We start from the raw sequence: 10,450 nt of genomic DNA, 5'->3' as shown, positions 1-10,450 counted from the left end.
GTTCAAGGCCAGGTTGGACACAGGGGCTTGGAGCAAGCTGCTCTAGTGGAAGGTGTCCCTGCCCGTGGCAGGGGTTGGAGCTGGGTGAGCTTTAAGGTCCCTTCAACACAAACCACTCTGCGAGTCTATGTTTCTGTGAAGATGGGAGGCAGTGGCAGGGCAGGCAGGGGAGCGCAAGGCAGGGTGAAGTCCAGTTATTAACCGTGTGTTAATAAAACATGTAAAAAAGGGTGTTTTGACGAAGACATCGCAGGCAGCTCACGGTGTTTGCTCCTCAGTCACTTTGCTGCCCAGGTCAGCTCAGGACGCGAGCGCTGGCTCAGCCATGGGGGAGCTGCAGGCTTGGCCTCCCTCTGCAGCACTCGGTCGTCTCGTAGCTCCCCATGACTCCGAGAGATGTGATGTTCATTGCACAAAGGCTGCAAAGAGCAGTGCTGGTGTCAAGCCAGACTCTTCCCTGGCTGTTCCAGACAGCAGCATGTGTGTATAACCTCTTGTTCTCAGGGTTATTTGTTAAGAAGTTTCATGGTGTTTTTCCAAATGTGGTGTTTTCTGTGCTTATCCCTGTTCCATCGGGGCAGAAATGGAGGCAGCTCTGCTCGCTGCTCTGGGGAACACCACCTCGGCACAGGGGTCACTTTCATTCTTTACCATTGGTGTTTTTGGGGGGGCACTTGGCAAGTTCTTTTATTAAGGGGGGGAACCTGAGCATAGAAAGGACTGTGGTGGTGGGAGGGGAGATGTAGTGCGCTTCAATAAACCGGTTTCTGTCACAGAATTTGCTTGAAAAGTCTCCTTTGTGTGCATTTTGAGCAGCGAGGCGCCTGGAGGTATGTGACAGCTTAAACCCGAGCGTTGTTTCCGCAGTGCACGGGGGCTGTTGTTACTGGTGTTCGGGGCCGACACGCCCGTGTTGCCGCTGAGGAGCGCGGATCCCCGCCCGCAGGTGCTGCCCGCCGCGGGGCTCCACGTGTTAATAAAGCTTTGCGGAGCACGAGTCCGTCTCTTTCCTTCCTCCCGCGCGCGGCGCCCCTCGGCTCGTGCGCTCCCCTCAGGGCCGGCGGGCAGCAGGGACGCCGGGCTCCGCCACCGGCTGCGGCAGCCGCCGCCCTCCTCCTCCGTCCCTTCCTCCTTCCCTCCGTGCCTCAGGGGGTGGCCGTGCTGCCCGACCCGGGCTCCGAGCCGCCGCCGCCGCCGCGGGGTTCGGCCGTTGAGGAGAATGAAGATGGAGGCGCTGCCGTGAGGGGCCGCCCTCGTGCCGCGCGCGTGCCGGCCGCCTCAGCGGTGGCGGGAGGCTCCGCTCAGCTGCGGCTCGGGCTGAGGGCGGGCGCCCGGAGACAGCAGCCGCGAAATGGCTGCGTGAGGGGGACCCGGCAGCTCAGCCCCAGCCTTGTAGCGGGAGAGGGCTGGCGGGGTTGCTGTAGCTACATGCTGAAGCAAGAGCAAGGGCCTACTGGACCGTGATGGATCGTGCTGCTGCTTCAGGATCGAGGGCCCTGCGCTGCTCCCCGCTGCCCCATCGCCTCAGGGAGTGAGGTAAGCCGGGCTCCTTCTGACGCCATGAACTTTCTGTGCACTTTTTCTGGTGTTAATCTCGGGCCTCTGCTGTCTGGTTGCATTTATAGTGCATCTGGTGATTTCTTTTCTTGTAACAAGAGGTATTGTTCCTGTCCATGTTTGTATGTAGATAAGGGAAGCTGTGTGTGCCAGCATAAAAGGAGGTGGGTATTTAACAGTATTCAGTTGAGAATTGATGAGGACCCAGGGGCATTTCTTTTACTTCTCCCTTTAATATAGGGTGACTCTTGAACTGTCTGATATTCACTGTGGTTTTCACTTAATCCTGCTCTGTCTTCATGTTAAACTATCGTACTCGAGTGGTAGGCAGTGTGTTATTTGCAGCAGGTGAGAGGAGTTCAAAGCAGTGATAGGCATTATTGTTGTGCAAGGGTGGCAGGGTACCATCAGCTGTGGACCATCAAGAGCCTGATGAAGTGATGTTAGAGCCGGCCTCACCCAGCTGAGGCAGAGAGACTTGGAATGCTTATGGGGGATGGCCAGAGCTGTACCGCAGCTGGGGAGACCGTGTGTGCTGCTGAGGCTGAGGGGCAGACGTTTGGTCTGGGGGCAGAGCTTGTGATGAGCTGGGAACATGGAGGTTTCAGTCGAGAATCTGCAGCCCTCCTCAGTGTGATGGATGTTGCTGAGGGAAGGGTCATGGGAGGAAAACCCTTGGGGAGCCCTGGTGGGGTGGAGAATGGGCTTTGGCTGTGTTACAAGGTGGGCAGGAACAACTTACGAGGTTGTAGGTCTAGGGTGGTGTTTTCACAGGAAGCCTGTGACTGCCCCAAGCACAGCATACCCCATGTCAGAAACATGAGGCTATTTGGTTTTTCAGAGGCCTGATAGCACAGGCCTTGGGCTCTTGTCTGCAGCTCTGCATGCCAGAGACTTGTCTTCTCAGGGTTTTCCTCAGACTTGTTGCCGGTGTAGTTCACTGTTGTTTTTGACGGGTTAGGTGGAGAGACTGTCACTGAGCATTAGCTTTTTATAGCAGCTTGCTGCAGTGTGTGACCATCACTCTCGGAGGTGTAACATTTTCCTTTCTGGTTTAGAACTGTGCTCAGTCACAGGCCTTTTTAGGGTGGGAGGTGTCTGCTCAGCAGAATCAAGAAAAACTGTGTTGTATCAATAGGTTCTAATATACTTGTTTTTCCAAGGGTGAGCCTCATGAGCTACATACTATACTTTGTTAGAAATTACTGAGGTATCCTGTAGTAGTGTGTGTAAATTGTCTTAATATAACAGTTTTTTGGTAAAAAAGCTTTTAAGTAATTCATCTGTATTAAATCTTTCTACTCTGTCTACAAAAATACGTTGTATTGGTATGAAATAGGAATTTCATTGTTTGAAACATGGAAAAGTCTTTCTGATATTTAGCTTAGAGCCTAATTCAGCTGACAAAAGATAGGAAATGCTAAATTAAGTTTAGTCCTAGTCATGCAATTCAAGTAATAGAACACAATGTAAGGATGGAGTTTTGCTTTCAGTGCTGAGCCTTAGTTGTGTCTCAGCTGCTGCTGGGCCTTTAAAAGCCGCAGCACACAAAGTTAAGTCCTCAAGTCTCCAGCAAGTGAAGTCCGAGTTTGAAATGTGAATGGCTCAAAGCCTGAGATCATAAGTTAGGAATATGTAATGTTATTCTTGTCATCTAGAGTACTCCATTTTCCTGCGTTTGCACCTGGATCAGAGCAGAAGAAGGGCTTTTCTCAGTCTGGCACAGGAGCACTCTGTAAGCTAGTGGTAGTAAAAGTCAGTATTTAAATACTCACCGTCCCCTGCACAGCATGTATCTGTACCTGTCTTTATACTGTTATGGGGCAAATAGATGAATTAGGAGCTCCAGATGCTTTCTTGATGTTTGGTTATTTTGTGGGGAGAAATACAGTTTCAGAAGTAGACCCTGCCATTTAGCAGACTTGTGACTGGGGCTCAGGGCTGTACTGTTATGCCAATACTAGCTTAAATTTATTGATGATTCTGTCTTTTATCTTGAAGACTGAGTTCATAGAGCTATTCTGTTTGACATGCATGATGCTGGAAGAGAGGTATTATACAGAACATATGATTTTCTGAAGTCATTCACATAAAATCACTATAATTACATTGTAAATGGGACCATGATAAATGAAACGATTAATCAGTTAGCAGTCAAGCTGTCTAAAATTATGTAGATTTTTAGTTTTGGGTTTTCTAGAGCATGTAAGAGTTTATGATTTTTTTTTTGAGTCTATCCTGGTGTTGCTTACAGAGAGATCAGAATAGTCATGCACATGGAGCAACAAATACTCTGTTTTGCCATAGTTGATAGATACAGCTTTTTTCAGACCACAGTCAGCACAATTAGAGGAACCTGTAATGCTGCTGCTCACAGAAGGGGGATCTGTTTTCTGCATGCAGAGATGTTTCATAGTTGCATGCAAGTGAGGTCAAGCCAGGTCCATCTTCAGCTTCTGCTCTCTGGAGCAGTAACTGTTTATTTGCTTCCTGTAGTTTTTCTTCCTTGTTAGCTAATACCTCCATTGCAGAACTGATTTCCTGGCTCTCAATGTCCTCAATCAACTGATACAACCTTCTCTTGCTTTGAAAGCTGAGGCTATTTAGCCTGCAATGGTATGTGCTTACAAGGCATTTTAAGCTAAAATACATAAATAGTTCTTGTGTGGCTTCTGGCTACCAGAGTTCTTGCCTTTTCACAGCCGTAATCACTGGGGCAGAAAACAATGATAACTCTTTGGTCTGAGCAACCTCTAAGTCCCATATACAATAATGAAGCAGCAGCACCTCTTGTAGCTGTGTTGAATGAAAGTCGACCTTCCTCAAAGGAGAAGGTTGGTGCCTGATTCTAGAGGACAGTTAAGGGCTGGCTCTGAACAGAAGTAGACACTTTCCCACAGTCCATTACAGCACTGAAGGAGAGGAGCCTTGAAGAAGAGTCAGGTTTCAGATACGCCTGTTTTCTCTCAGCCTATCTTTGTGTCTTTCTGGGGTAATTCCGCATTCATTGCACTGCTTCAGTGAATGCCTAGCTTTGTTCAGGTAACACAGGGAGAGTATAGGTGCTTTCTGCCAGCTCCCGCAGCTCACGGTGGAAGGTGGAAATCTTAAATACCTCCAAGGTAATAACTGAAGGGTTTGCCCAGCCCTCATCATCCTTCTTCTGTTTTTTTTTTTTTTTTTGTGGCAAAGCAGACAGCTTGTGACCAAAGTGGCATGCTACAGTCTGTTCATTTAACCACTGAGTTCTGTTGCTAGGAGAGTTTGTCTTTGCCCTTTAGCAGAGGTGGGAATGATTGGGAGAGAAAGAGTTTACTTTTGCATTTTCTTCATGCTTGCTGACTCTTGATAAGAACTGTTAATGTAAAAGTGATCTGAGAGCCTCAGTTGGCAGCTACTGCCATGGCAGGCTCATTTCAGTCTGGAGCCCTCTTAGGAAAGTGTTGTCAGCTAGAATTCTCTTAGCTTTTTCTCTTTGGCTAGTATGTATGTGACCTTTACAAGTCAAAGCATTTGAAAGGTGGTGTGTATGTGTAGTAGTAATTTATCATTCATCTGCGAGTCAGCAGGGACTCATTAAGAATCATGGAATTTTATTTTTCTACAAAACTACACCTTCACCTTGAACCACACAACAGGGACTGCAAGATTCTTAAGTGTCTGTTTCATGGGTTTGTAATGCACTTTAGAGGGCAGGCAGTTTGTTGAAAAATAAAAAAAATTATAGGGTTGTATAATTATTAAAAAAATAATTGTAGAGTTGTACCAGGCATTTTGAATGTGAGCACATCTCGAAGTTGCTGTTTGGTTTTAGTAGAAGAGTTCTCACAGCCTCCTAAACATGGGTGGGATGCACCTGCGGTGACACAGGCTGTGTACTGTGGCACAGACTAAGTGCTGGAGATAGCTTTATCAACAAGATCCACATGCTCATGAGGAAAATCTGCCAGCTTACACTTTTCATAAAACAGTGTGGAAAAAGAGGTGCAGTTTTCATGCAAATGAAAAGTTTGGTTTTGCAGTGTAAGTGCCATGGAGACAAGTTCAATGGATATGTGCTACTTAGGAATATGTTACTGAAGGGTGGTTTGGGGCAGATGGGTCAGGGAAGGCAGGCCCTGAATTACTTGAGAAGCTGCAATGATCTGTAAGAATAGCTGGAAGGAAAAGACCTCTGAACAAAATCTCTAGGGAATAGAAGGAAGGTAAACAACCTAGTGCACTTCTCTAAATTATCAAACAGGGAGTATGTTTTCAAGATCATATGGGTTCCTTTCTTACTGTCTTGCTTTTGAAGTTTGGGCTCTCGTCTTTCCATGGCAGCTTTCTTGCCTTGTTCTCCCCACCCAAACTGTACTTGCACTCAGATTTTTCATTTCAAGCAGCACTGGCTGTTTATTCTTCAAAAAGTCACACTGGGAGAAGCCCAGATGTTCATTCTCTTTGCTCTGAATTCAAGAGACTACAGACCGGTACAAATGTTACTGAGATACGTTTATAATGTTTAATGGCTTTGGCTCCGCTGAGTGAAGCAAATCCTACTGCACTATTCAGATGGGTTCCACTTTTGAGAAAGTCAGGTAACAGGACGCTACATGGGCTGAAGAAACACGTAGGGTAATACAGGCTGTTTCGCCACTGGATGTCATGGCAAGCCTGCCTGTCTTGGTTTAGGACTGTCTCTGCAAGTAATTGATGTCCTGTCTTAAAGTTGGACCAAGCAGGGTGTATGCACGCTACTGAGTCTATTTGCTGCTAGAAAACTCTCCTATTAACAAAAGAGGGCAATAAAAGTCTCTTGACAACTTCAACCTGAGATAAAACAGAATATGGTTGTGACAAAAATGGCAATGCTCTCTGCAAGTCCAGGACATGACTTCAGTGCCTGTTGGACAGGCAATGCAAGCTCTTCGTTACAGAATCTGCACTGGCAATCTGTCTTGCCTCAGCTTCAAGAAATTTCTGCAATGTTAATTAAAATACTTCTGACCTGCTGTGATCTAATGTGTCTGTCTCTCCCTTTGGCACTGTTGTTACTGCTCATGTATAAGGTGAAGCCTCATCTTGAATAAACTTTGCAGCACATGTTCTGCAGGAACTTTGAAGGACCCTATGCAGAACAGTATTAATTTGAGAGAGATAGACAGTCCATCCCCAGCAGGTGAATTTTAGCAACCATGATGATTGACCTGCCCTGAGTAGTGTGTTTTGCTGACATTGGAGCTTTTTAGAAAACATGCTGAAAAGCAGAGGGATGTGTTCTGGGGGTTGCTGAGGGTTGCTTGGGAGCTGCTGTATGAATCTTGGGTAAGTGGTTCATTCCAAACAGCTGAAGCAACTTTATGCTTTGGTTTGAGTGACGCTCATTAAGGAGGCAGACTTCTTTGTGCCCTGAAAGGGTATATAATGGATAGTATATTTAAGGGGGAGCAGCTGACAAGTATACTCTTCGGAGGCTGTAATAGATGTGATTCCTTGTCCGTCACCACTCTGCAAAATTTAGCCTAGGAGAAACACGCTGGGTTACTAAAATCTTATCACTCAAAACTGCATTGTCCTCTGACAGGAGGCTTCCAGCTGTGGGGCTTTCAGTTCAACCAGGTAACAGGACTGACTATCTTTGAAGGAACCCTTTGGGCTCCAGAAGGGTGACTAAAGTCAGATACTTGCTGAGCAGTGCCCAGCAGGATGTGAGCCATGTTCTTGACTCTGCAAGCACAGAGAGAGAAGGCTGCACCCAGATATCAGGGAGCATGCATGAAAAGAATTAGATTCTTTCCTGAAGAAAAACTTTTGTTATATGGGACCAAAAAGCACCTCCCAAAACAGATAGCCTAATATCTTTGTTCATGTCTCCTACTTGGGCATAAAATGAGCTTAGTGAGGCTTTCCTGGAAAGCTGATAGAATAGATGGCCCTAAATGACTCTAAATCAATGAGATTCCAACCCTCTCCACTGCTCATGACTAATGCTGATAATAGCAACTCAAGTAAATGAACCTCACATGGCAAAGCATGTTATGCTAAGTATTATACATGTTGTAAGACCTGACAGTGGACTGTAAGAGATGCGTTCCCTATTGAATCTCAGCACCTAAATATAAGACTAATAAAGCAGTTAACTGTTTTTAAATTTTGTTATTTTTGTCAGGGAGTTTAATTAAGCCATTGCATAGTAAGTATTATGAAGAGATAGCTAATATGTTCTCTTTCTTGGCCTTATGTACTGTCGGTGTCTTTCTCAGTCTACTTGGAAGCTAATTAAGCCTGCCAAAGATGATGTGTAGCAATTAAGAAAAATATATCTAGGCTTGGGGCCATAACAGGCCAAATGACAGAAGACATGCAGCATATAGTCATCCTGAGACTGTGCTGAGGAAAGAGCATGTAATCGGAGTAAGTTAAGAGGGACAAAAATAGCTGCATTCTGCAGTGTATGCTCTCTGCGGTAAAGCTCAGGTCCAGAAAAGGCAAGCAGTGTGATGTGACTGTATCCAGTGCCCTGGTTGTGGCAAGGTAGAGAGTCCTGACTGACCTGACAAGTATATGACAGTCAGGAGTGGTTTGTTCTGATTTGAATGCAATTTCTTGTAAAAGATGCTGAGTGTGGCCATATAGGAATGGTCTAAGTGAATAGCAGTAATGCAAAAAAATATTGGGGTGATAACAAAAAAATTTGTCTTTGATTGGAAAGTAAGACTGGATATCAAAACCTTCTATTATAAAACCCAACAAACCTTGGTATTTGGTATTGGGATGAGGTAAGGCCTATCTGATTTAGAGATGACTGTGTGACAGTCTTGGCTTTGTTTCTGATTAAAATTATCAACTTTGTAAATTCTGTGTTCTTTACAATTTTCTCTGTACTTAGAAGCACTGAACAGGACTAAGCCACAAGCCAAGACTTGAGGAAATCAGGTGAATGATAGCCAGCCAGCATGCTGTGAATGTGTTTGGTATTTCTGAATTTGCATAGGCTTTGAACTTGTTGGAGGGTGTTGGTTGGTTTGTGTTGGTTGGTGTTATTTTTTGTTGGTTTTTTTTGTTTGGTTTTTTTTTTTTCTGATAAGTGTAGATAAATCTGGAATTAACAGTGGAACACAAGGCAGAAAATCCTGTGAACAGCAGAAATCAGTGTCCTGGCTTTATGTTGGTGGGGTTATTATATTGGTTTAGGATTGTTCATTTTTTTTCCCCACCTCCAAGTCTGATACTACATTGCCTACAGTGTATATTTTGTATCATTTGTAGGTGAGGGGATGCTAAGTATGTTCTGTAATTTGGGTTCACAGAACCAGTGTCAGCAAATAAACGGAGAATTAACTTAGGACTATAATAGACACCCTGACATAGTTACTTTCATTGTGCACATTGGGACTAAGTGCTTTTAGACTAGAATTCTTTGTGCTGGTAGCATTTTACAGCCACCTAGTACACACTTCACACATTCTTAAAGAATTTAGTTAACAGATCAGCATATATATAAGGATAATGGTCTGAATCAGAGTTATTAAAAGGTTGTTTGTTATCAGAGGTTTCATATTAGTACAACTCAGTGTATTTGGATACAGTAATAGTAAGAAGGTGTATTTTCTTAGTGGTCTACTTGCTTACACTTGTGACCTTGTAGTACCTGACAAACACAGTGTGGTTTGGTCCTTGTGAAATGCATAGTATTAGAAAAGGTTTCACTTTGAATTGGTCATGCCTGTCATAAGTCAGCTCTGCTTTCCTCAGGGTGTCTGGGTGAGAAGACTTTTGTTTGGGAAACTTGTTTCTGAATTCTTAAGATAATTTGTACTGTAGTGGCTGCTAACACTAGAAGAAACTTTTCTAAAATTTTATGCCTCTTACCTGCTTGAGAACCAAATCGTGTGTATTGCTCAGTTTGAAGGAAAAAGCAACAATAAGATGAGGAGGAACTTGAGTTTCAAACTGCGTATGCACACATGCTCATTTTGTTACAATGAATGTTAAAGTACTTGTTCCTCAAGAGTGACAGGTGATTCAGACTTCTGCATGGTATCTGGGCAAAACATGTATCCAATTTGCGCTACTTCGTCACAATGTAGAGTACAACTTCTCAGATGCAATGGAAAATGTTTTGCAATTGATTAAAATGAACTTCCAGCATGTTGAATCAACGTTATGTTCATTTATCATCAGCTTTTTAAGTTTTATTAAGCAATAAAGGAGAACTAAGAATGTTTAAATGCTCTTTCAAACAGGTTTGTTTTTTTTTTTTTTTCCCCTGGCCTTCTGCATTTCTGTGTTTGTAGCAGCTTTGCTTATCAACTCCCTAGGGAACAAAAAATTACATGTAAGTTTTCTAAAAAATGTTTATGAAAACCCCAAATTTACAAAAAATGTAAAATTATGAAAGGTTGCAAAATTTCAAATTCAATTTTGTTACGCAGCTACTTTTTAATCAAGCATCCATAAAGTTCACGCACAGTAGACTTATCCTGTACTTAATAGCTATGTACAACTATTGCCAGCGTAAAGAAAGGTCATATTAATGTCTTAGCAAATTAATTCTGTGTGAAGTAAAGAGTTTGTCTCATTCCATGTTTTTCTTTCTAATGATTACTGGAACTTTCATGTGCTCTGTTGAAATAGTCTTGTTACTTAAACTCTTCTTAGGCACTACAGATCATGCCAGGTTTATACCTGACCACATGCTAATTCTGAAGTACCTTGGAAGCGACACAAGATTTACTGCTGGGTTTTTTTTTTCAGTGAAAATGTAAATGGACTGAATTTAAGGGCAATTACTTCAGACAGAATAAGTGTAGAGCTACAAAATGTTAGTTGCGATCTCTTTTGATCCAAATGTTAAAAATCAGCAGAACTGAGATAAAATTTATCTGGTCTTCCAGTGTCTCAGCTAATA

At 43.8% G+C, this 10,450-nt stretch overlaps 1 protein-coding gene across 1 annotated transcript in view; it reads left to right on the top strand.

Moving 5' to 3' along the window:
• Positions 1-1,394: 1,394 nt before the first annotated feature.
• The window catches only part of HERC1 (HECT and RLD domain containing E3 ubiquitin protein ligase family member 1), a 114,772-nt gene continuing 105,716 nt past the window's right edge, over positions 1,395-10,450 (top strand). The window contains exon 1 of the mRNA XM_061447228.1: positions 1,395-1,536. The gene's annotated coding sequence lies outside the window, so the exon portion shown is untranslated. The remainder of the gene's footprint in view (positions 1,537-10,450) is intronic.

Source organism: Pezoporus flaviventris, unplaced genomic scaffold, assembly GCF_033815535.1.
Source record: "Pezoporus flaviventris isolate CSIRO_AGI_PZ_B2104156 unplaced genomic scaffold, CSIRO_AGI_Pfla_v1 ptg000006l, whole genome shotgun sequence".
Taxonomy (NCBI): domain Eukaryota; kingdom Metazoa; phylum Chordata; class Aves; order Psittaciformes; family Psittacidae; genus Pezoporus; species Pezoporus flaviventris.
Note: the sequence above shows the minus strand (reverse complement) of the source record. Positions and strands in the feature narration are given on the sequence as shown.